The sequence below is a fragment of the Neovison vison genome, chromosome 5, assembly GCF_020171115.1.
Source record: "Neovison vison isolate M4711 chromosome 5, ASM_NN_V1, whole genome shotgun sequence".
NCBI classification, from domain to species: Eukaryota; Metazoa; Chordata; class Mammalia; order Carnivora; family Mustelidae; genus Neogale; species Neogale vison.
Window position 1 is genome coordinate 81,791,139 of NC_058095.1, and position 26,955 is coordinate 81,818,093.

Here is a 26,955-nt window from a genome sequence, read left to right on the forward strand (position 1 = left end):
ACACAGAAATACTGGTGGAAGAAAAAGATGGTAGAGTGGTTGTAAATTCTCAGTGTGGATTTGGAATGTTGTTTTGATTCTTCCTGGATGTATCTTGATATCTTCTTTAATGGACTCAACTTTCCTAAGATAAGGGGGGATTAAGAATTGGTTTACCTATAGGGGTGGTATTGATTGGGGAAAGGGGATTACCTTGAAGTTTAAATCTATATGAATATTAGAAAATAAAAATTAAAAAAAAGGAATAAACTAAACTAAAATTAAAAAAAAGAAATTTAAAAAATAGAAATGCAAAAGGAAAACACAGGTGTATGTATCAAAAAGTTCAGGTTAGAAGATTATTATGGAATTTGATGTACTGGACATCTCACTGTGATGGTAAATAGGTTAAAAAATTATCTATATAATAATAAAAAATTAACTATATAAAAAATGAGCCAGAATAGTGAGACCGAATTATTAATAAAAATTGTCCTATGAAGTAGTGGTGGTTTTTCTCTTGTGGTCTTTTTTTTTTTTTTTTTTCCTTTCCCAGTTGGTTTTCTGGGGGAGGGGCCTGCCATGTGGGTTTTCAGTCCCTGAAGTTCTCTCAGCTAAGTCCTCCCGCCCCCCTCAAGGGGGTGGGCTCTGAGGAAACTGGTTTTTTCAGGCTTTTGTTCTCTGGAGGTTTTTATATTTGTTCACTTTTGTTTTTCTTTCGCGCCTTGACCGCTTTTGATGGTTTTTGTAGGTTTAGAGGAAAGCAAACTGCACCCTGACCTCCCTCTCAGAGAGAAGCCTCAGTCTGGCTGCAGAGCCAATATAAATCCCCCCTTGGCCGCTGGCAGAGCAGGTTCCCAGTTGCGGTCCCTGGGGACTCAGGATTTTTTGCTTGTACCCAAAACCATGGCAGCGGCGGCTGTCTGGGCAGCTCCAGACTGCCAGAGAAGTTCCAAGCAGCGATCACACACTGAGATTTTCCCACTGGCCTGGGCTGGGAGTGCCTGGTCTTTCTGGTCCGAGAGGACCCGTCTGGCGTTTGTGTGTACCTCTCTCAGGGGAGTGCGCGGGGCATGACTCGGACTCTGATGGCACAGCAGGACACTTGCGTGGGGACTGCAAAAAGGCTGTGCTTCTGTTGGCTGGTGAGGCTCCCAGCTCCTAATGGGAGCCGGGCGCCACGCACTCTCAGGCGCCCTGGTGGTTCAGGGACAGAGACCTGGTTTCTCTGCCGCACTCTCTCTGGCTCTGCACCAGGGGTGGCTGTCCTGGGTCTGGAGACTTAAGCCCTAACACCCGATTCCTGCAATTCCCCGCCCCCCCTGTGGTGATTCTTTGCTCTTTTTGAGTGCTTTCTACCAGACTCCCGAGTTAATGCTGGTCCCCAGGCGCATGGCACTCTCATATTGGGATATTACTTTCCAAGGGGTAGCCTCTGGTGGCTCCCTCCCCCTTTTGTTTATCTTCCGATATCAGTCCGACTTTCCCACTCCGCTTTACCTGCCCACTGGCGTCTTCTGCTCCAGTAGAGATCCAGACGTGTATAATTCTGATCTCAGGCTGATTTCGTGGGTGATTGGAGATCTTTGGAAGGTAATCAGCTCACTTTAGGGTGCAGGTTGAACGGGCGCCTCCTCCTACTTCCCAGCCATCTTGTCTCCCGTTTTGTTTTGTTTTTATTGAACAGTACACATTGTGAGTGAAAATTGTGGAGAAATTCTGGATGTTGTTACCTTCCTCCACAAAAGAATTACTTTCTTTCTGTAGTAGGAATAAATGACCTCAGTTTACCGGGCATTCAGAAAATCAGTGCTAGGCTCCAGGTTTTGAGAAATTTAGTTTCCTTACAGCCAATCCATACTAGGTTACAGCCCTTCAGTTGTCCAACCTAAAAGCTTGTGATGTTTACCAGAGACACTTATTCTTGGTGGGCCCAATTTTTGTCCCCTTACACTTATAAGACATCCTGAAGCTATGCTTCAGCCTCCCAGTGGCACTTTTGAAGGGGTAAATGCCTTTCAGGAAAATGTGGTGCCAAATTCAGAGGCTCGCCCCTCTGAATTTCCATTGTCTCCAAGATTTTTTTCACCATAAGTTTTCAGTTAAGTTCTTCATGCCTTCAAATAGATTTTTTTTTTTATATTTTCCTGGTCTTTCTAGTTATATGTCATAGGAAGATCGACCTAAAGTAAGGTATTCTGCTATTGCCAAAGGTAGAAAAACTTATACACACTTTTATAAACTGCCTCTTTCCCTTTTGGGATGAAATGGGGAGGTTTTTAGTTCATTTATTTTAGAGGTTAGTTCACAAACACTAAACCTCCAACTATTGTTGTTAGTGCGACAAAAACACTATGAAAGATATGAAGACAAGTGCAATAGGAAGAAAGAAAAGAATATATAACAAATTGGCAGAAGTATCAAGTGCAACAAGAAAAAAAAAGAAGTTTGGATGGTTCAATACTGGAAGAAATTGAAGGATCAGGGAGACTTATGGGAAGGTTATAATTTTTTTTAAAGATTTTATTTATTTATTTGACAGAGATCACAAGTGGGCAGAGAAGCAGGCAGAGAGAGAGGAGGAAGCAGGCTCCCCGCTGAGCAGAAAGCCCGATATGGGGCTCGATCCCAGGACCCTCAGATCATGACCTGAGCTGAAGGCAGAGGCTTTAACCCACTGAGCCACCCAGGCGCCCCATGATTTTTTTTTTTTTGAGGCTTGACGCATGTTTATTTAAAACAAACAATGGGGGGGGCGCGCCTGGGTGGCTTAGTGGGTTAAAGCCTCTGCCTTCGCAGAGGACCCTGATCCCAGGGTCCTGGGATCAAGCCCCGCATAGGGGTCTCTGCTCCGCGGAGAGCCTGCTTTCTCCTTTCTCTCTCTGCCTGCCTCTCTGCCTACTTGTGATCTCTCTCTGTCAAATAAATAAATAAAATCTTTGAATAAATAAATAAAACAATGGAAAGTTTATCATGCCATTTGCAGCAACCCAAGCAATATTTTCTGGCCATTACAAAACATATTAAAAAAATTTCTAGATTGCCTTTGACTTTTATGCCTCTTTCTGAAAAGTTAATTTCACAAATATGCTTGGTTTCTCTAATACAATAGGGGCAACTCACATCAGAGAACAGAAACAGTAAACTGTGAACTGAGTTGAGGGGAAGTTCCTGAGGTTAAAAGAGCAGATGTGCATAAATGTAGAAATGAAAATCATTGTCAGGAAAGACATCTATTTTGTCAATTTTGGAAAAGTAAAGTGAGGACAGGAACTAATACCTTCTATTGCCCTCAGGTACTTCCAGTGGTAGTCTAGATGCTTGAAATAGATGATTCCATCTTATCCAGAGTCTCAAAAAAAAAAGCCCTGTGAAGTAGATACAACATATACATTTTTGTTTGTTTACTTCAAGTTTTTATTAAATTCCACTTAGTTAACATATGGTATAATATTGGTTTCAGGAGTAGAATTTAGTGATTCCTCACTGACATACAACAAGTGCCCTTCTTAGTACCCATGACCCATTTAGTAATCTACCCACCTCCTCTCTATCAACCCTCAGTTTGCTCTCTCTAGTGAAGAGTCTCTTACGGTTTGCCTCTCTTTCTTTTATTTTCTTCCTTCCGTTGTGTTCATCTGTTTCCTTTCTTAAATTCCACATATGAGTGAAATCATATGGTATTTATCTTTCTCTGACTTATTTTGCTTAGCGTAATACACTCTAGCTCCATCCACATCATTGCAAATGGCAAGATTTCATTCTTTTTGATGTCTGAGTAATATTCCTTGGAAAGTTTTTATTTATTTTATTTGTTTATAATTTTATACACATTTTATTTTATTTATTATGTTCAGTTAGCTGTTATATAAAAAGGTTGTATTTAAACAGGAACTTGAAGATAAGTAAAATCTTGTTGGGTTGAGATGTTTGGGGGAAGATATTAAACAATGATTCTTTTAATATAGATCTGTGATTATTTCTACAGTCATGTATGCCAGACCAAGAGTTCAGACCTTTGTTCAAAGTATTCTTTAGCAACATAATACTTTTTCGAAATATTTCACATTTAGAAAATTAATATGAAAAAATGTAAAAGCAGAGTGGTACAGATCGAAAAAAGGTTGAGTTCTAAAATCCCCAAGGCTCCCCTGTGTAACCACAGGCTTACACAGTGCTTTGGACAATGAGATATGGAAGACTCCCAGAGTCTCAGCAGAGACCTGGTCTAGATAAGCCAAAGAATTTATTGGAGTTCACGATATTAGAGAGGGCTTCACCATCTAGAACCTGACTCATGAAAATTCTGTGTGTCATTTCATTATTGAGTAATTACCTTTCTTCTCCATAGTAGAAATAATTATTCTTCTTGTTAATGGTCCCTAAATTCATTTGGGGAAAGAATATGACCATATTAGCAAAAGTTGTCAACTCTCAATCCATTCAACAAGCTCTGCTGAGTTTTTTTGGTTACTATGTACCATACATGTAAGTGATTATCTGCAGGAGCAGATAAGGGCTAAACTTTAAATGACTTTTTTATTCTCCCTGAGCAGATGACAGTTCCAACAGGGGCGAACAAACTGGAATTGCAGTGAATCCTAGTCAACTACAAGGTCCCAATCTCTACCTCTCCCCTAGCTGGCTCTCCTAGAAGAACAATCACCTGGACTCTGTTAGTCTCCCAAATAAAATCTGAACCTTCCCCACTCATCACCTTCTTCTCTGCTGAGAATCCCTGTTCTCTTGGCTCTGCCATCCAGTCCAGACCATCCTTCAAGCTCCTTGAGAGGCCTTTAGTCTCTGTAGCTCTCTCTATTTTCTATAGATGGAGGTCTGTGCCAGTCCTTCAGAAATGGTCCCCCATGGCTTTGTGGGTTGGAGAATAGGAACAACACTTTCCATTCCATAATGTGTCAAGTGCTTTCAACTACATCCATAATTCTCAGCCACAGCTACACATTAAAGCCCTCAAGAGACTTAAAAAGAAACAAAAGCGAAAATAGACTTTTGGGACTTCATCAAAATCAAAAGCTTCTGCACAGCAAAGGAAACGGTCAAAAAAACAAAGAGGCAACCCACAGAATGGGAGAAGATATTTGCAAATGACAGTACAGATAAAATGTTGATATCCAGGATCTATAATGAACTCCTCAAACTCAACACACACGAAACAGACAAACATATCAAAAACTGGGCAGAAGATATGAACAGACACTTCTCCAATCAAGACATACAAATGGCTATCAGACACATGAAAAAATGTTCATCATCATTAGCCCTCAAGGAGATTCAAATTAAAACCACATTGAGATTCTTTCCATAGTTTGGCTATTGTGGACAATAAGTCAAGTGGAGAAAGACAACTATCATATGATCTCCCTAATATGAGGGAGTGGTGATGCAACATGGGGGCTTAAGTGGGTAGGAGAAGAATCCATGAAACAAGATGGGATAGGGAGGGAGACAAACCATAAGTGACTCTTAATCTCACGAAACAAACTGTGGGTTGCTGGGGGGAGGGGGTTTGGGAGAAGGGGGGTAGGGTTATGGACATTGGGGAGGGTATGTGCTTTTGGGTAAATTGGAAGGGGAGATGAAACATGAGAGACTATGGACTCTGAAAAACAATCTGAGGGGTTTGAAGTGGTGGGGGGGGTGGTAGGTTGGGGTACCAGGTGGTGGGTATTATAGAGGGCACAGCTTGCATGGAGCACTGGGTGTGGTGAAAAAATAATGAATACTGTTTTTCTGAAAATAAATAAATTGGAAAAAAAAAAACCACATTGAGATATCACCTTACACCAGTTAGAATGGCCAAAATTAACAAAACAGGAAACAACATGTGTTGGAGAGGATGTGGAGAAAGGGGAACCCTCTTACACTGTTGGTGGGAATGCAAGTTGGTGCAGCCTCTTTGGAGAACAGTGTGGAGATTCCTCAAGAAATTAAAAATAGAACTTCCCTATGACCCTGCAATTGCACTCCTGGGTATTTACCCCAAAGATACAGATGTCGTGAAAAGAAGGGCCATCTCTACCCCAATGTTAATAGCAGCAATGGCCACAGTTGCCAAACTATGGAAAGAACCAAGATGCCCTTCAACGGATGAATGGATAAGGAAGATGTGGTCCATATACACTATGGAGTATTATGCCTCCATCAGAAAGGATAAATACCCAACTTCTGTAGCAACATGGACGGGACTGGAAGAGATTATGCTGAGTGAAATAAGTCAAGCAGAGAGAGCCAATTATCATATGGTCTCACTTATTTGTGGAGCATAACAAATAGCATGGAGGACAAGGGGTGTTAGGAGAAGGGAGTTGGGGTAAATTGGATAGGGAGGTGAACCATGAGAGACTATGGACTCTGAAAAACAATCTGAGGGGTTTGAAGTGGCGGGGGGGGTGGTGGGAGGTTGGGGTACCAGGTGGTGGGTATTATAGAGGGCACAGATTGCATGGAGCACTGGGTGTGGTGAAACAATAATGAATAATGTTTTTCTGAAAATAAATAAATTGGAAAAAAAATATTAACCAAAAAAAAAATAATAATAATAATGAATACTGTTATGCTGAAAAAAAATAAAAAAATAATGAATACTGTTTTTCTAAAAATAAATAAATTGAAAAAAAAGAGACTTAAAAAGTAGGTGTTCTGGCTTCACCTCAGAGGTTTCTATATAATTTACCAAGAGAGTACTTGAACATCAACATTTTTTAAAAGCTTCTCAGATGAATCTAATGCAAAGTCAGGGTTGAGAATCATTGACTCAAAAGGTCTCATTCAGTCCCCACAAAGACTTCTAAGGTCAGTACTTTGGTAAATGTGAGTATCTGGTCTCCCCATCTAGATCACAAACTCCCTTTGGACAGGGACAGAGAGTTTACCCTTGTCTCTGGCTCACTATTAGGTGTGTGTGATGGGCTATGGGACTCCTCTATCCCCAGGTGCCTCCAGCTGCATGTGTCGGGGCCTGAACAGGGTCTTCCAGAAGTCAGATGGTTCCTGCATCTGCCAGGCAGGACATGAGTCCTATAGCAGAAGGGGCCTGGAAAGTGAGGAGAGCAACGGTGATGAAGATTGTCAGCCCCAGGTAACACCTTGGCCTCAAGAAAGGAAAGCTTGAAGACTGAGGAGAGATAGCATGCCAGCCACTTTTTATTGGCTGTCTGGTTAATGTTCAGTCCATTGTGCTGGGTGGATTACCTCCTATACAAATGAGAAGACCTCAGAAGGATTGTATGGCAAGACACATTTCTCCCTACCAGAGACCAACAGATCTTCAGCGTTCAATATAAAGGATCCAGTATCCCCAAAACTAAACCTCCCAAACATCCCCCTCAGTCAGAAAACTTGTTTTCTATTACTTATGTGGGTCCCCTCTATCCTCAAGCCTAATCCCAGTCTTAGGAACTAAGTGACCTCGCAGAAGAGACTGTTTCTCCAGAGGCCCCACTGTGTCTCTGAAATTTTCTTTGATGCAAAGAGTGCCCCAATCCTTGACCTACAGGGGGTATGAGAGCCAGGACTCTTCTCTTATACCTCCCACAGGTGGCAGAACGATGCTGGGCTGGAGAAGTTCGCCTGGCTGCTACCGGCAAGTGTGTGACCCCACAACTGCATGACTGCTCCTCCTTCTGTCACCCAGTGGGTGGAGAGCTCAGTGCTGAACTGGGCATGTGAGTAATAAAAAGCTGCTGAAAACAAAATGAATCCACCATCACCTGAAAGGTCCTGACTGTCCCCAGAGAACCCATCTGGAAAAGTTGGGCAGGACCCAGCCCTGATGGGAGACTGAGCCAAATATAAGCTCCTTCCAGAAGCTTCCCTGTTAGCTTTCCCAAGATGGAGAGGTAGGCCAACAACAGCCAGGTCAAGCAGCCCAGAGCTGAGGAGGTCCTGGCAGCAAAGCAGAGTGAGCTCAACACCCCAGGTCCCTGAGCCAACTGCTAGGAGTGCCCCTGACTAGATACCAAGCCAAGAAGGATTCCAATTTTATCTGACATTCCAGTCTTCCACCTGACTTGTGGACCAGAGTTCCCCAGCATGCAGAGCTGGGGAGCCACTGTGCTGGGAGGCCCACCAAATAGAGTATTCCGGGCTGAACAGCATTCTCTCGCTTCACTCTGGCCTCAGCAGGGAACCCAAAACAAAAATTCTAAGCCTGTCAACTAAGATTTGTCCCAGACATTGATCCCATTTTGGGAGATGCCTAGGCTGGTACAGAAGCAGGGCCTAGGAGAGTGCATTTTAATGAGTCATCATGGACCTCCATTCAAATTATAGTCACTGCTTAGGAAGCATACACACCTCATATCCTTCTAAAGGGGCCTCTAGTAGCATAAAGGTATCAGGGGTGTGCAGCTGCTCCATATCCATCAGAGCAGACCTACCATCTTCTTCTCTCCCACAGCTGCCAGTGCCAGGAGTATGTCTCAGCTGAAGAGCTCTGCGATGCCCAGTGTCTGGCCAGGGCCCCCCAGCTTGCCCTAGCCTGGGGTTCCAGCAGACAGCTGATCCTCAGTGTGAAGAGCGAGACAGGAGACAGCGACCAGAGTGTAAGTCCAGCTCAGAGAAGGGCTGGGATGGAAGGGCAGCCTCTACCTGCTAAGGACCCAGGCATCCTGGCTGCAGAAACCAGGCAGCAGAAGGGAAAGTCCATTTGCTAACCAGTCTTTCCTACTCTGTTGCTATCAGTATGAATTTCCATTCTGTAGGCTGGAGGGAAAGGCAGAAAGGAAGTGTATTTGTTGGTACAATAATGTCAACCATCTGCTTTGAATGCCAGAAGAGAGCTTAGAAAGTATCAGCTTGGCTTTACATAAGTGTGAAATGAGGCCCAGGGACATGAAAGCATTCACCATGGTCACAAAAATGGTGTGAGCCCTGATGGAACCGAGCCTGGGCCTCTCATCCCAGCCTAGACCTCTGGTCAGAGAGCAGAGCCTTCTCTTGGCCACCATCATGTTGGCTATGACTGTCTTCAGGGCCTCAATGTTTCATCAGGTTTGGAGGGGCAGAGGATCAGGGCCCAGACACAGTGCAGATCTGGCTCACCCTGGACATTTGCCTACCACAAGGTTCTAGATGGCTGTGTGTGTCTGCCATTGAAAGAAGAAGGATCACTGCTGTGGCACTGGAGAATGGATTTGGGGTGATAGGAAGATAAGTGTTCTGAAGAAGTTGTTCTGTTAGTAGGAATTTGGAAGTAGAGAGAAAAGGAGAAAACAATGACCTGGTACAAGGATCAGAGAGGAGTCAGGGGTGTTTTCTGGAGATAAGGAGAATCCCAGGGCACAGGAGGCTATCTGAGCAAGTTTCACTGAGGAAAGAAACATGTCCTGATGGAGGCTGATAGTGGGCATCTTTGAACTCAGCATCACCAGGGGCTCTGCTAAAGGGCTCAGTCTGGGTTTCTGGTCATCCATCATTGCAAGCCTCTCTGCACCTCCTGTCCTCTCCAAGTGTATAATGCTGTGTTGCATGTTCTCAGGAAATAGTGAGCACTCTGGGTCCAGACCAGTTCTTCCAAGGGAACGCCAGGGTCCATCTGATCCAATGTGGCCCCCATGGCATCTTTGGCTTTGTCCTCTCCAGAGTGGACATGCTTGGCTCCTTCCTCCTTGGTAAGTGGAGGAGGGTACCAAGCCCAGGCTTTCCCAGAGAGTGGGAGGAGTGAGGGGCATGGCTGCATTCTTCCACTAATAAATGGGAAGCTGGGTCCCCACCTAAGGCCCCTGAGAATCTTTTCAGCCCTGTGTTGGTGTTCAGGAGGTGAGAGTCTGGCAGGGACCACAGAAAACCTTGTCCTTGGGGAGTGAGGGTCCCAGAAGGGCTGAAACTCCTAAAAGGGAATCGAGACAGGATAGGGTCAATAGGTGAGTATGTGTACATCCCCAGACAAGCCCAGGTCCCACAGCTTTCCTTCTCCAAACTCTCCCAGGACCACCTGTATCCCAGCCCTGGCTGCAAAGGCATCATCGGACTACAGGACCGGAACACTCTGTCCCTCATGACCCCCACATCCATCCCCATATTCCAAATCCAGTGGTCTGCCTGGCAGAGGGGGAAGTGATTCTTTTCCAGCTTCATATTCTTCCCCACAGTAAGTTTCCTACTTCAGTACATTGGACCCTTCCTCTGGCCTGACTCTCTCATCCCTCCCCTGCCTGGCTGTCCTGTGACTTCACATACTGACCACACCTTTGAAGTCGCAAGTCACAGGCCTGTGTTGTACCCCTGTTCTCAACCTTATTGGTCACTTCACTGTGGGCCTCCATGCACTTTCTCAGAGCAGATGTTCCAGTCCAACATTTTGCAGCTCATCCCTGCAGCCCATGAGGGTCAGACTTCTGTGCCTTGGGTGGAGGCAGGGACTCACTTAGGGGAACTCTTGTTTGAGCCAGTCCTCCTGCATGTCCACTGTGTACCACATGGTCATCCATCCAGGGCCTGAAGCCCCCCAGAGGCAGACTCCTCAACCCCTCCTGGCAGCACCCTACATCTTCAGATACCTTGGTTTATAAGGATTGTCTTCCTTGCAATGAGCAGAAGCCTGTCTCCTATGACTCCCATCCCTGGGAACCTCAGAACAAGACAGAGTTTTCCTCCATGAGACAGCCTTTACTGATAGAAGAGGGTCTCATCCCCTTTGGGTTCAGTGCCACCTGCCATGCATTAAGCACAGTTTGAGCCCTTGGTAGACCTTAATTTCCTCCATTTCCCCTGCCAGGTACTTCCCCAGGGTGCTGCTGTGGAGTGGATGGGCAGTCCCCACACACCCAGCCCACCTACTCACGCACAGATGACAGATGTACAGTGCTGTCCCACTGAGATGCCCCAGGACACTAAATGGCTGGGCTGAGACAGGGATAGTTCTGCAGCTCTAAAGACATGAGAGAGGCAAGCTGTCTTCTTTTTATCTTCTCCAACAGATTTCTTTTTTTAAAGGAATGGATTTTTTTTAATTTTTTATTTTTTATAAACATATATTTTTATCCCCAGGGGTACAGGTCTGTGAATCGCCAGGTTTACACACTTCATAGCACTCACCAAAGCACATACCCTCCCCAATGTCCATAACCCCACCCCACTTCTCCCAACCCCCCTCCCCCCAGCAATCCTCAGTTTGTTTTGTGAGATTAAGAGTCACTTATGGTTTGTCTCCCTCCCAGTCCCATCTTGTTTCATTTATTCTTCTCCTACCCACTTAAGCCCCCATGTTGCATCACCACTTCCTCATATCAGGGAGATCATATGGTAGTTGTCTTTGCTTGACTTATTTCGCTAAGCATGATACGCTCTAGTTCCATCCGTGTTGTCGCAAATGGCAAGATTTCATTTCTTTTGATGGCTGCATAGTATTCCATTGTGTATATATACCACATCTTCTTTATCCATTCATCTGTTGATGGACATCTAGGTTAAAGGAATGGATTTTGAGGAGAAAAAAACAAGGGCAGAGAGGTATGGAATAGAAAATAAAGGCAAATATAAACTGTTCTGCTAATTGTTTTATAACCACAACAAATTAGTACAGATAATGCTGTGTGCAAACAACACAATAAAGGTTCAAAGATTAAGGTGCTCCCTCAGGCAATGCTGAAAATAGTGGTCTCTGGTATTTGGAATTTATGCTTCACTGGGTATGAGGCACAGCCATGCTTTTAACCTGATTTAAACAGAAGAATGGCCCCTTGGCCCAGGTAGAAATAGTTGAAGAGTTTGGTTTCATGGGTCAGTAACTACTGAAGTTCCTCCCCACATAGCAGTGCTAAGGCGATGAGCATCTACGGGGGAAATAAATCCTGGAAATGAACTCTAAACATTTGTGCCCTGGTTTCCAGGCCAGGTCTCCTGTAAACCCACTGGGACCTGAGAAACCTCCATTCCCTCTAAGCCTTGGTATTTACATGTGAGGAGTGAACCCAGTTGCATTCCCCCTTCTCCACACAGTGGGGAGGTGAGATCAGAGCCCCATCTTTTGGGAAGAATGGGAGTGCTCAGAAGAACTGACACCTATGCATGGGAAAGACCTCCTGTGCTGAAGGAATGGCCTGTCTGGGCCTGTCTGTATTTCTGCCAGACTCCCTCCCCATCCACCACCTTAGCTGCTCCTCTTAGTCATCCCATACAGCACGTATTGAGTGCCTGTTGCATGTACACTGCCTGTCTGGGGTACAGAATTGAATGGGTCTCACCTCTGAGAGTGCCAGGGCTGCCAGCTATGCTCTTGCACAAAGGGCATGGGGGTGTGGGGGCCCCTGTTCACTGTGTTTCAACAATGTGCTGGTGTGCACATTTCTCAGGCCAGGGGGAGAAAGGGTCTTTCCCTGACACTAAGATTTTTTTTTAAGATTTTATTTATTTATTTGACAGACAGAGATCACAAGTAGGCAGAGAGGCAGGCAGAGAGAGAGAGGGGGGAAACAGGCTCCCCACTGAGCAGAAAGCCTGATATGGGGCTCCATCCCAGGACCCTCAGATCATGACCTGAGCTGAAGGCAGAGGCTTTAACCAACTGAGCCACCCAGGTGCCCTGACACCAAGATTATTAAATGATTATTATTATTATAGACATGAAAGAATGAAACATGCCATTTCATGAAAACATGTCTTCTCAGTTTGCTCACTCTCCCACGGACAGACGCTGAGCTGTCAGGATGTGAGCTGCCCAGGCCTGGACTGAGGAGGCCCCTGGAACCCAGCCCCACCCTGCTCTTTCTCCAGATCGCTCAGCCAGCCACTATCCTGTGTACCAGGTGCAGCATCTGTTTAACAGCAACCCCCACTGGGACTTTGGGGCCTTCAGGAGACTCAGGCACTTGATACAAGAAACTCACCTCAATTTCTCAAGGTAATCTCAGCTAAGCTGTCTGGGAACTTGGAGGGGCCATGGTTCCTCATGTGTAAGACAGAGCTGGGGAGGTACTACGAGGACCAGAGGAGGATGGAAAGCCACCAACTGTGTGGGAGGTAAGACCAGAAGAGACCAATGGCAGGTGAGTCCTCCTGAGTACATGGAGGGGAAGGGTTTGGGAGTCATGGACAGCTACCTTGGGCCACATTATTCCTGTGCATGGGAAGGGGTCCTGCCACAGGTTAAGGTCACTCACATTTAGCCTGATATGAACAACCCAGAAAAGCTGACTATCCCCATATTCTGACCTTTCATCCCCCAGGTTTGCCCACCAGTTCCTAGATCCAGGTACATATGTGTTTCGAGACAATGGGCTGCCTGAAAGCTTCATGGTGGTGTTGGTGAAGAAGAAAGGAGTGGCCTGCAGTCCCAGTCTATCCCCTATACAGCCCTCCTCCCCATATCAGCTTACCAGGCACGGGGTCCTCAGGCGGAGGCTGCCAAACCTGGGCCCAGACTGGGCAGTGATCACAGGTACTGACCTTGGACCAGAGTAGCCAAGACCCAGAGGGGGCATGAGAGAAGCCTTTCACATCAGGACCCTGAAGTGTATGTCCAGTCCTGTCTGTTCCTTTGGGCATAGCCCCAAAGACTTCAGATGGGCACAGGGACAAACTTGTCCCTGAACTAGGGCTTCATTTGCCAGGTAAAGTAAATTGAATTTCCTTCTTGGGGCCCCCCTTTCTCCCTGCCTCCCAAGCCGCTCAGTTTTGGGACGTGTCCTTATGAACAGGGAGGATGTCATGGTAAATGAGGCCACTGAGTAGAGTCATAGGCTCACAGAGATGCCTATTCTCACCTCCTCTGTGGGTTTTCCATCCATCTTCTTTCCTGCTTCTTTTTAAGAAATCTCACTGAGCTTTCCAGGCTGAGCCTCAGACAGTGGTTCTGTCATCGCCCCCTGCTCAAGAGGGCAGAGAGGGGCAGCCCAGCAGTGCCTGAGGCATAAAGCCTGCAGATGCTCTGAGTGGTCATCACATGGCCCCTGTCCCTCTCCCCTTCCCTTGCAGGAGTGCTGCTAGCTATTGGCTTAGCAACCATGCTGCTGACAGGCCTTAGCGTCATACTGAGACCCCCGCTAGCCCAGGCCTGCCCTATGAGGACTTGGAGGCCCCAGTGGAGGGGACTTGGAGAGCCTCATGTGCCCACTGAGTATATGCCCCTCAGGGACAGGTAAGTCCCCTTCTACCCCTCACTCCTTTCCCAGCCTAGGGGCCATGGCCAGTCTGGCCACTCCCCACCCTGGCCCTGCCCACACTCATGACCCCAGGGCTGACCCTGGAGACTCAGAAAAGAATGCCTTCCCAAGCTGACCTGTGATGTTCATAGCTGGCACCCCTGGTCCACGTGAGCCCTGTGCCACCTGCGTGTGGGTGCTTTTTTCCAGCTTTCTATCCTATGAAGATCTTAGTCCTCGGGATTCTGAGGAAGAAGCTGATTCCAAGAAGACAGCCATTACCTGGGCCACAGGTACCACACTTGTGTGGAACAACTCTCCTTCTCTCTTCCCGCCTTCTACCCCAAACTGCACCCCAGATACACACTCTGGATAACATCTTATATTTCTACAGCACTGATGATTTATAAAACACTTCATGCTGTCCATCTGATCATCACAATGGTAGCTAGAAGTATGTGTTTTCAGGTGTTTTCCATCTCCATTTTATAGACAAAGAGACTGAGGCTCAAGGAAATGTGAGTGGCTTCCCTCAGATCCCCAAGTGGCAATTTTTAGAGAGTAGGTGATGTGGGACTTGAAGCGAGAGTTCTCTACTCCTTACTGTGCTGCTCAGGAGTTCTTAAGAACCTAAGGGCAATTCTCCAGCTCATGGCTAACTTGCTGTAGCTCACTGCAGGGGCAGAAATGAAGCCCTGCTATGGAAACCCTTTACAGGATCACTCACTTGCCTCTGTCAGCTTCTCTTCTCACCTGGAGAATTGGACATTGCCTCCATTTTCAGGAGGACATAGAGGGACCACATGTTCCTCCCCATCCCCACTGGGCCCCCCATGAGGAGGAAGTGTATACAGAAGTGCATGAAGAAGCAGTTCTGCCAAGACCCTTCCTCTGCTTGGGAATAACAACTGGATTACCTCACTTCAGACATCAGACAAAGAGACAAAGGAAGGGCCCTATAAGCTCTCACTGATGTGGGTTCACAAAGCTTCAAGTTTGCCTCCATTTCGTCTTAAGTGCCATGTTGCAGAAACCACAGGAAGCAAGTTGAGTGCCAGGGACCTGGAGGAAGCAATGAAGTGAGTAGTACAAGGCACAGCCATGGGACCAAACCAGCACTAGAGGCTTGCTAGTTGTGTGAACTTGAACACAGGCCTCCTCATACCATCCACACATCCACACAGACAAACACACATATCCACATGCATCCACACACATACACATTGCATATACACCCACACACAGACACACACAGACATACACAGACACACACACACACCATCCAAGGCAGGCCTGCCTCTGTGCTATCACTGACTATGACTTTGCATGGGCATCAGAGGCTGTTCATCTCTTTCCTGGTGATAACTCTGGATAGTGAAGACAGAAGGCATAAAGAACTGACTGAGTCCAGGACAAATCTATCCCTCCCAACCTAGGTCGCCCCTTGGGGGATGAGCAGCAAACCGAGCTGTGCAGAACATGTACAGTATGGACACCAGGAAGGAAGCCTCCATTCAGGGTCAGGGCTGGGGGTTGGGAGCTCATTGCAGGGATCTCCCACAGGGAGAGATGCTGGAACAGGGCTTTTTTGGTTAAAGGACTGACCATGTAGGGGAGGGTGAATTGCCCCTATACAATGGGGCAATGGGGCATGTGACAGGGCACATAGAGAGAAGATCTTGATGGTGAAGGGTGTCTGAAAAGCTGCTTCCCCCCCCTTCCCACCTGAACAGCTGGTAGCTCAGGGAACAGACCCCACCTGGGCTACAGAGAAAGGAAAGGAAGGCAAAGCTGGCTGTGCAGAGGTCTGACCCATGTTTGTTACCCAAAACAAGATCTCCTGCATCACTGTGCCAGCATGAATGGGACTACCCTTCTCCCCTCTTGCACCCATCAGGTCTGGGAAAGAGTAGTGTAGGATTGTCAGTGGACACACACTCAGCTTCATATTCACACTCCTGCAGGCCATTCTCTGAACAAGACCTAGGCCGACATGAGCCCTCACACCACCTTCTTTCTTTCTTCTTTCTTCCTTTGAGACTCAGCTCCACCAGGAAAGGCAGTTGGAAGGGGAGCCCCAACACATGTGAGTGAAGCAGAGTAGAATGGGTTTGAGGGAGAAGAAGGTCAAGGGGTTTAAGACCCTCAACCAAGAGACATTCCTGCAGGGAGTGACAGAACCCCACCAGGGTCCAGCAGCCTAGTGGAGTTGCTTGATTTACTCCCTTGGGGTCTGTCTGGGTCACACTCCAACCTGAAGCCTAGAGGAGACACCTCAGCCAGACAAGTACTTAGTGAGCCTCTACTGTCTGCCAGGTGCTGTGGGATACCCGAGGCTGAGCAGGAGTCCACAGAGCAGTGGGGACAGGTGAGGCAAGAGCTGTTGAAGGGGACCATAGAGTGGTTATAGGGACATGAGGACAGTGAGATGAACTCAGGCAGAGGGAAGGGGCAGCCAGTTGTGGCCTGCAGGACCCTGCAAACAGCCTCCTCAGGGGGCTGCCATCTTCTCCAGCCCAGGGAGACCCACCCTCAGCAAAGCAGGAAGGCAGTGCCCACCACCCAACTCTGATGTGTCACCAGGCACAATGGACAGAGGCTGTAAGGATCCTTGTTGGTCACACCCCCACAGAAGAGATTCTCTTCACAGCCACTGCTACCTGCCTCTAGGAAGGCTTCCCACCTCCTCCAGCTCCCATCAAACCTAGCCCCTGTCTTTCCTGCCAGTACTAACCCTCTGCCTACACATGCTCCTTCTGCTCTCCTCTTTCCTGCATACCTGCCTGCAAAAACCCCCGAGGGAAGGAGAGAAGCTGCAGAGTCAGTACCCTCGGGCCCAGATTCTGCTTCCAGCTCCTGCTCCATCCCATAGTCTCACTCCATGCCTTTCTCCTGCAGGAGAGCCACTCCCTGTGAAGACCCTAGAGGACTTCAGCATCCGTACTCTCTACGACAAGCTCGAGGACCAGAGCCTGCATGTGGCGGCCCAACTGAACAAGCACCGGAGCGATGCCCTGACTTTCTACAGAGGCGCCAGCCAGCAACTCCAGGGCCTCAAGGTCAAGTGCAATTCCCAGACAACCAAGCCACTGACACCCCCACCACCCCAGGGAGCAGGGGCCCCCCTCACCCACTTCTGGAAATTGCCTGAACCAAGAACACTCGTAACTGAGAGAGTGACACAGCCATGGTTTTTCCAGGACATTCTGCAGCACTTCAGTGCAACTGAGCAGCATGTTCTGGGGAGGGGCGGAGACCTAGAAATGGAGGTCACAGCTGCTACCAGGACAGCCACTGGGCTGAGCAAGGAATCTTGGGGCCACCACACTGCAGCTTCATTCAGGGAGCCCTGGCAGCATCCTCTAGGTGAGAGACAGGTGCCCAGGGGTGGGATTATAATGTCATAATATTAACTCTAACTTTGTATAGCACCTAACTTTGTATATCTTATATTTATCATCTCACTTGGTGCTCAGAACCCCCATGTCGTAACTGGAAAGCATCAACCCTGATGACAGAAAATGGTCCTGGACCTGGAGAGGGATGTGATTTGCCAGAAGGGGAGGGAGACTCGGATAAAACATAGCAGAGCGATGTTTGCCCCTGTTCTCCTGCTGGCCACATCCACCATTGTGCTTTAAGAGCTGTCTTTATGTAGGAAATCAGGATGACAAGGGCCTTAAGGCCCTTGAGAGTCTCCTTAGCTTATACTTTTAATTTTGTTTTCTAAAGGGCAAAAGCAATTCATGCTCCTTAGAAAAGTTTCATCAGTACAAAAGAGTAAATAATGGAAAGCTAAAGTCCACTTGACCCCAAATCCCAGCAACCCCATAGGTCTGTAGATGAATATTTATTGGCTCTTTTTTGGACCCTGTGGAAGCTCCTTCCACAACAGCCTATACTCTGAAATACTCCTGCCATCTGGTAGAGTCCAACTTTTTCCACGTTATAAAGGCGGCTTCTTTTACAACCTGGGTCTTGCGGTTCACTGTAAAGAAGCATGTGTTAGACAAGGCTTATGATGGAATAGGGAATAGGGTTAGGGTGTGGAGGGACATCCCTGGATCTTCCTGCATGGTCTGACTTACAGTCACACTCAGATATTAGAGCCCAAAACTGAGCATCATCCTGGTTGGGTCTGACAGATGGCAGCTCTGGGTGTGCAGTCTCCAAGCTACACCTGAATGGCCCCAACATCCCTGTGTTTAGGCCACTGGATAAAGCACAGCTCTAGCTGCCATGGTAGAGAAACCCGACTCCATGTTGTAAGTGGTAAGGGTTGTCATCCCCTTTGCTCCTGGCCCCTCTCCCTCCCTGTGAGTGTCCAGTGGACACCAGTTTGGGATGAGAAGGGGGCCACCAAGCTGTTCTTTGTAAAACTGTGTCCCCCGGGAGGCAAACTAACCCAGCAACTCATCCAACAGGCTTACCCACAGCTCTCACTGGCCTAGCTGCATGCTTCTAGAGAGTATGCAAGCCTTCAGCCTGGGTGTTCACTCCCATGCCAGGAGCATGGACACTGGAGGAGGCTATGTGCTTCCTGGAACAAGCACTCCTGGGCTCAGCAAAGACTTCCCAGCCCCAAAGCATGTTCTGTGGTGGCCCAACCTCAAGGCAGGAAAACCTAAGCTTGTTGCTTAAGTCATCCGTGTCTGAATCCAGACCTCAGCATAAAATCAGCTGATTTTTTTTCTTTTATTTAAATTTTGTTAGTTAACATACAGTGCCATATTGGTTTCTGGAGTAGAATTCAGTGATTCCTCACTTACATACAGTAAGTGCTCATCACAAGTGCCCTCTTTAAAACTCATCCCACAACTAGTCCGTTCCCTGCCCTCCTCCCCCCATCAACCTTCTGTTTTCTAGCACTAAGGGTCACTTATGGCTTGTTTCCCTCTCTTCTTTTTTTTTCTTTTCCTCCTTTCCATATGTTCATTTGTTCTCTTTCTTAACTTCTACATATGAATGACATCATATGGTATTTGCCTTTCTCTGACTGACTTACTTCACTTAGCATAATACACTCTCACTCCATCCACATCATTGTAAATGGCAAGATTCCATTCTTTTTGATGGCTGAATAATATTCCTGTGTGTGTGTGTGTGTGTGTGTGTGTGTGTGTGCGTGTGTGTGTGTGTGTGTATACCACATCTTCTCTATTCATTCATCAGTTGATTTAACATTTGGGCTCTCTCCATAATTTGGCTATTGTTGATATAGCTACTATAAATGTCAGGGTCCATGTAACCCTTTGAATCTGTATTTTTGTATCCTTTAGCTAAATACCTAGTAGTGCAATTGCCAGATTCATTTTTAACTTTTTGAGGAACCTCCAAACTGTTCTCCAGAGTGACTGCAACAGTTCGCATTCCCACCAACAGTACAAGAGAGTTCCCCTTTCTTTGCATTCCTACCAACCCCTATTGTTTCTTGGGTATTTAGTTTTAGCCATCCTGACAGGCGTTAAGTTGGTATCTCATTGAAAATCAGCTGACTTTCCATCTCTTGAAGCAGTTTACCAAACTGCAGATTGTAGCTTTCTATAAATCAGTTTAATAAGTTGTAATAAGCATTAAAAAAAAACCTAGAAAGGAATAAAATCAAAACTACCAGAAGCCACACATTTATAAAAAGTGATATGGCTTCATACAACTCTCCTTGTAGTATTATGCATACGTATATGGAGAAGCATGCAAACAATGAATTTCTTAGTGTGCACTGTGATTCTTAAGTATAGAAGCCACTGTCTACAAGGAATCTAGTAATGGGATTTGCCCCCAGAAGATCCCCTTAAGTCAGAATCCCACAGGCCTCAGACCCACCTGGTCAGCAAGAGCCTTGGGGGAGAAGTTCAGAGAATTTGTGTTTTCCTCATCACAAGGGAAGAAATCTCAGATCCAAGAAGGAAGGGTCTCCAGTTCTGGCCTAACATAACCATTTTTAAGAGAAACCTGCAGAATTTACATTATATCCCTCAGGACAACATCAAGTCATAGTAATGAGAATAAACTTGAGGGATTACTTGTTTATTCCCACAGGTTCTGAGGGGCACACCCCTTGTTCTTCATCCCCAGGGTGTGTTGTAAAAAAGGTAGGGAGAAGATAGCCACTTTAAAGGGGAAACGCATGATTCCTAAATCTGGTAGACAATTTCTGCCTGGCTTAATGTTTCCTTAAATTATTCATGTTAAAGGACTTATTTAGAGGAAGAAAACTTTTTTTAATCTCTAATTTGGGAAGGAAGAAGAATTAAAATAGCCCATAATATGGCAGCATCCCACCAGATGGCTATTCTGTCTATTCAGTCCAATCAGAAAATAAGCCCTTCCCTTAACTCAGCATTTAGAACACTTGATGGAAGCTCCTTACAGGATGGCCCCTAGAGGTCTGTCTCAGCTATTGGACATCAGGCCAGGATGCTGTCTCATCAACATCAAGAGGGGACCAAGGAGCATCCCCAGGAGAAGATCTGGACACATAGGTCATCTGACCAAGGAAGGGAGCATGCCTCCTGAGCACAGCTGCCTGGGACTCTGGTGGCTCCCACCCACCTTTGCACAGCTGTCTGGGGCTCTGGGGGCTCTGGGATCTCAGCTTCTACAAGCGCTCTCCTCCACAGTCCTGAGGGCTGTTTTAAACACTGAGCAAGCACTGTCTCAATTAACCCATTCAGTTCTCACAGGAAATCTATGAGTGACATTACCATAAATTTATAGATGAAGGAACAGTGTCTTAAAGAGGCTAAAAAGTCGATTCCACCAAAGTTACATGGAGAGTGACAGAGCAGGGCTAGCCAGAAGCCCAGTCTCCACCATGCAGCCCTTAAACATCTCTGCTGCCTCTGGCTGAAAGGGCATGGAAGAATGTACCTCACTCGAACCCAAGGGCCCACCACTCAGCCACCAGGCTCCAGATCCAAGAGCCCAGACACATTCCTTTCCACTGAGCTTCCTGGCCCTGTTGGGGACACAGGCTAGCCAAGCTGGTCTAGGGTCTCACCTTTTGTTCCTCAGTATAGATCACTCTACAGAAAGGAGTGGGTCACTGGAAGAATGTGTTTGAGGCTGAGATCCAAGCACTTATTTTTTCCATGATGATGGCCATGTGTCCTCAAAAGCCCTTGCAGAAAGGGGAAGCAGGTCAGACAGATGCCAGAAACCTTGCCTGGCACATGTGTATACATGTGTGTACTTGTGTGCATGTGTGGTCTGTGAAACCACAGAGATGGAGCAATGTTGTTAAAAGCTTTCCTTGACCTCTCAATACAATTTCCTCTCCTTAAACTTCTCATCCATACATATCTGGGCTGGAACACCTGGCCAAGTGATCATGAGAAGAAGGATAAAAGGCTACCTTCCTCTGAAATTGGTCGGGGACTAAGCTGTAAAAACTTCATGTCCTAAAAATCCTCTCCATGGGCACTGACAGGAGCTGAATGAAGAAGACTAAATGAAGCCTACTCCTTGCCTAGCTAACTGAAGGTAGAGGCTTCCATTATTTCTTTTTTTTTTAATTCATTTTTTTATTTTCAGCATAACAGTATTCATTATTTTTGCACCACACCCAGTGCTCCATGCAATCCGTGCCCTCTATTATACCCACCACCTGGTACCCCGACCTCCCACCCCCACCCCTTCAAAATCCTCAGATTGTTTTTCAGAGTCCATAGTCTCTCATGGTTCACCTCCCTTCCAATATCCACCAACTCCCTTCTCCTCTCTAACTCCCCATGTCCTCCATGCTTTTTGTTATGCTCCACAAAAAAGTGAAACCATATGATAACTGACTCTCTCTGCTTGACTTATTTCACTCAGCATAATCTCTTCCAGTCCCCTCCATGTTGCCACAAAAGTTGGGTATTCGTCCTTTCCGATGGAGGCATAATACTCCATAGTGTATATGGACCACATCTTCCTTATCCATTCATCCATTGAAGGGCATCTTGGTTCTTTCCACAGTTTGGCGACCGTGGCCATTGCTGCTATAAACATTGGGGTACAGATGGCCCTTCTTTTCACTACATCTGTATCTTTGGGGTAAATACCCAGGAGTGCAATGGCAGGGTCGTAGGGAAGCTCTATTTTTAATTTCTTGAGGAATCTCCACACTGTTCTCCAAAGAGGCTGCACCAACTTGCATTCCCACCAACAGTGTAAGAGGGTTCCCCTTTCTCCACATCCTCTCCAACACATGTTGTTTCCTGTCTTGCTAATTTTGGCCATTCTAACTGGTGTAAGGTGATATCTCAATGTGGTTTTAATTTGAATCTCCCTGATGGCTAGTGATGATGAACATTTTTTCATGTGTCTGATAGACATTTGTATGTCTTGATTGGAGAAGTGTCTGTCCATATCTTCTGCCCATTTTTTGATATGTTGCCTGTTTCATGTGTGCTGAGTTTGAGGAGTTCATTATAGATCCTGGATATCAACCTTTTGTCTGTACTGTCATTTGCAAATATCTTCTCCCATTCCATGGGTTGCCTCTTTGTTTTGTTGACTGTTTCCTTTGCTGTGCAGAAGCTTTTGATTTTGATGAAGTCCCAAAAGTTCATCTTCACTTTGTTTCCTTTGCCTTTGGAGACATATCTTGAAAGAAGTTGCTATGGCTGATATCGAAGAGATTACGGTCTATGTTCTCCTCTAGGATTCTGATGGATTCCTGTCTCACATTGAGGTCTTTTATCCATTTTGAGTTGATCTTTGTGTACGGTGTAAGAGAATGGTCGAGTTTCATTCTTCTACATATAGCTGGCCAGTTTTCCCAGCACCATTTATTGAAGAGACTGTCTTTTTTCCTCTTTTTTCCACTTTTTTCCAGAAAATTATGTAATGAAGTTTAGAAAATTAAAAAGAAGAAAGCAATTAAATAATATTTTGGCAAAATTACCCTGCAGCTTATCAGGTTCCCTCTGAGTAGGTATTTCAGCAAGTCACAGTGCAGTTCTTGGAGACTGCTGGGTGTGAATCCCAGCACAGCCTTGGTCTTGGCTGCAGGTATCCTAAGTTGGCCTGGCAGCTGGGGGGAGTAGAGGGGAGGGCACACAAGCCAAATACAGTACTCAAAAATGCTCAAGCAGTCAGAAGTAACAGATTATGTATAGAGATAAAAGATCTTTAAACATTTCTGAGTTTAAAAAAAAGAAGAAGAAGAAGAAGAAACAGAAGGAGTTGTATAAGAAGGGAAGAGATTATGTATAAAAATTTTATTCACACATAAAAAACCATGATGTAGTCGTCAAGGTTCAATCCACATATATTTAACACATTGGAAAGGAAGGAGAAAGACAGAAGTGAGTTCGGAGATGGAGGTAGAAATGGAATAAAAAGGCAAAAGGCCCACAACAAAGCTTTCGAAAATGAGAAAAAGTCAAGTAAATGTAAGGTGGGTCATCTGTGGTCAGATGAGATGACCGTGTCTGAGGCTGGTCTTTGTGTCCTCCTTCCCCAGGCTGTACCACCAGTGTCTCACCCCTGGGCTTGCAGCCAGAGCTTGACAGAGTGATCGTGGCCCTGGAGTCAGCACTTTCTCATGCATGTGGGCAACCAACTGGGGCCAGCAAAAAGGTGAAAACCCCCCAGGGTGATAAATTGTTCTTGTGTTTCCAGACATCTTCACTATCACCCCGACCTTGTGGAGACTCATTTGGTATACACTCAGGCACACATTCATGCACACTTTCATGCATGTACACACCACACACAACCACACACATGTGCACATTCAAACACCAAACTCATGCATACATACACATCTGCACACCACACACACACACACACACACACACACTTGGACTTGACACTCTTCTGGTGGCCCTGAGCTCTATTCAGAAATCTAGGGTGCACTGCCCATGCTCATAGGTTAACCCCTGTTTTTAGCTCTTTATCTTCTCTAAGATGTGTGTCAGAGATAATCTCCCCAGTCCCCTTGATAATCTGGCCTCTTACACAGAGCTCAGAAGGGAAGCACAATTCATGGATCCTACCCTGAGAACAGCATGTCAAAGGGAAAAAAGACTCAGAGGGTCTCTGTTCAGGAGTCCCTGCCTGATACATCCCCAGTGCAACTGGGCAGAATCCATCACAATCACATTTGTTCCCAAAGTGCCTGTGGGGGCAAGAAAAGGAAGACCATAACACATATCATGGCTACTGACCAGGCACTTGGGGCCCCCAGGAGAACTAGGCAGTCAGTGGTCTGGCCACACCAAGACACGGAATCCCAAGCTCAAATCAGTGCAGTGCCCGTGGTGGTTCAGCAATGATGCCCCTGTCCATCACAGTTCTTTTCTGGGCCCAAAACTGAAGGAAAGTTGCAAAACTGTCTGTTCTTCCAAGGCCTCTCGTCAGGTTGGTGAACAGCCTCTCCCTACTTATCAACAAGACTCTCACCTGGCAAGTAACATGACCCTGAAGCCACAGCCTCTGCCCTTGGATGAAGAGCACCAAAGTGCAAGGTGGGGACAGGTATCAGCATCAGGCCTTGCACACAGCTGTTATATTCTTTGGTTGTGATCCCTAGTAAAGATGACATAGGAAAGAACTTTAGGGTTCAAAACCTGTGGCCAAGAAAGAATTCTTGAGATATCTTTGGTACAAAAGGTGATTTTATTAAAGCACAGGGACAGGTCCCGTGAGCAGAAAGCGCTGCTGCAACAGGGTTGTGAAGGGTGGCTAATTATATACTTGGGAATTGGGAGAGGTAAAGAAAAAGGGAGGTTTTTAAAGAACTTTCATATGCTAAGGAAGACCTACAAGATAATGGCCCTCTGATACTGCATTAACATTAAGTTACTTGGGAGATTCTGGAAAAATATCACATATGTTTCCTCCAGGAGTAGAGGGTGGTAGGGATGTTGTAGAGTGTGAGCTTATCCAGTCTTCAGGCAGCCTTTTGTTCCGTCATCACTGAGAATTGTATTTTTCATAACCAGAACCGGATTTAAATCCTTAACCCACTCATATCTAGCTGAAGGCTCTGAGATGCTCTTCCCATAGTAATTCACCCATTGTCCTGGCTACCTTGGTTTACCAAGGGATTCGCTGGTTTGAGTAACTCATCAGAACTCATGTCATTTACTGGGTTTACTCCCACCCATGGGAACAAGGCCACATTCTCTCTGGCTGACTCTGGACTTCACCAGACACCACCCTATCTCCTTCCAACTTTCCTTCCTTTGACACACGGTCTCCTCCACAACGTAGTGTCATGGTTGACTTGTTCTTTCTCCAAGTCAACCCAGAGGCTGAGATGGATCTGTTAACTTGATTTCTCTCCATGCATTTAGATGCATGGTCTATTCCTCCATTCATCCCTCTTTAATAACAATAAGTGGTAATAGTCATAGTAACTGTTTGTATGTACTGGACCTGAGGAAAACTCTTTTTCTTTCTTTTTTTTAAGATTATTTATTTATTTATTTGACAGACAGAGATCACAAGTAGGCAGGGAGGCAGGCAGAGAGAGAGGAAGGAAAGCAGGCTCCCTGCTGAGCAGAGAGCCCAATGCGGGCCTGGATCCCAGGACCCTGAGATCATGACCTGAGCCGAAGGCAGAGGCTTTAACCCACTGAGCCACCCAGGCTCAGTTTGCCCCTGAGGCAAACTCTTATCTGCTCTCTAAGTTAATCCTCACAATAACCTATAAAGTAGACGCTTTATAGGCACATACACATCACATGAAAGCACTCAGTGAAATGTAAAGGAAGGGTCCTTAGAACTGGGGCTTATACAGCATCTTAACAGAACAGTAAATTTTAAGAGAGGTGAAAAAAACAAAAGAAAAAAAAAAGAAAAGGTCTTTGAGTTTCTAAGGCATCAATCTGTGAGAAGGTAAATATATGGGAGAACTAGTGGAGAAAAAGGGCCAGTTTTAGCAAGGTTTTTGTGTAAATTCCTCTGGTGCCATCTCTAGGCTGATAAGCATCTAGAGTTATCTCAATGATTAACTCCCGTCCTTCCTAGAGAGTGTTGCAGGGCACCTTTAAAATGTATGTCCTACTTTCAGGTAAACAGGGTGAGAGCAGAGCACTTGTCTTATATCTGTTTCTTCTCAATTGCCTTCAGCTGAAAATAATCAATATGCCAAGCTGGCATATTTGGCATATTTCTGGATGGCATATTCTGTACCCATTACTGAGAAGTCATTCACCTGCTGAGACAAGAATAGTTTTGTGGGTGCAGTTTCAGGGAATCTATGTGTGTCTGTCAATTTCTCTGTCATGTTAATAATCTCATCCTTCGCTAATCCCAGACATCTCAGGGAGGAGTTAAAAGTGGCCAATATGTTCTTTTTCTGGTTGGGGAGATGTACTACTGGGTAGCAAAGGCCTGAAAGTATATCTCTCATTCCCTTTTCCTAGATCCCAGCAGGACTTGGAACCTGGACAGCTCCCTCAGTGTGCCACCGAAGGAGGAGATAAAATGAGCCCAAGTTCTATGTTGTGGATCCTCACAGCTGGACACAGGCACAGAGCATTTCCTGAGCTGCAGGTAGGAATCTGACTCTGTGACCAATGTCCTCTTCACCTCAGGGAGTGCTATGGGCCTCTGCCTCCTCCAAGGATTCTGAGTTGTTTGGTTGTCCCATCTTTCAGCCCTCCTTGTTACCTAAACACTGTATGTGACTCTGGGGCTCAGAAATCAAACACAGAGGTGGAGAAAACATGACTGGGAGGGATATTTTGTGGGAAAAGAAATTAGGATAAAATTAGGATTTGAGAATATTGTTCAATCCATTCCAATTAGGATTAGAGAATATAGGTAAAAAAAAATCACTCATTAAGTGTTCACTGATTGTCTATATAGGGGAGGAAATCATTTTTTCTATGTCCTTCAAGGTTCTTCTAGCTAGACTAAGAATTAAGTTGACATG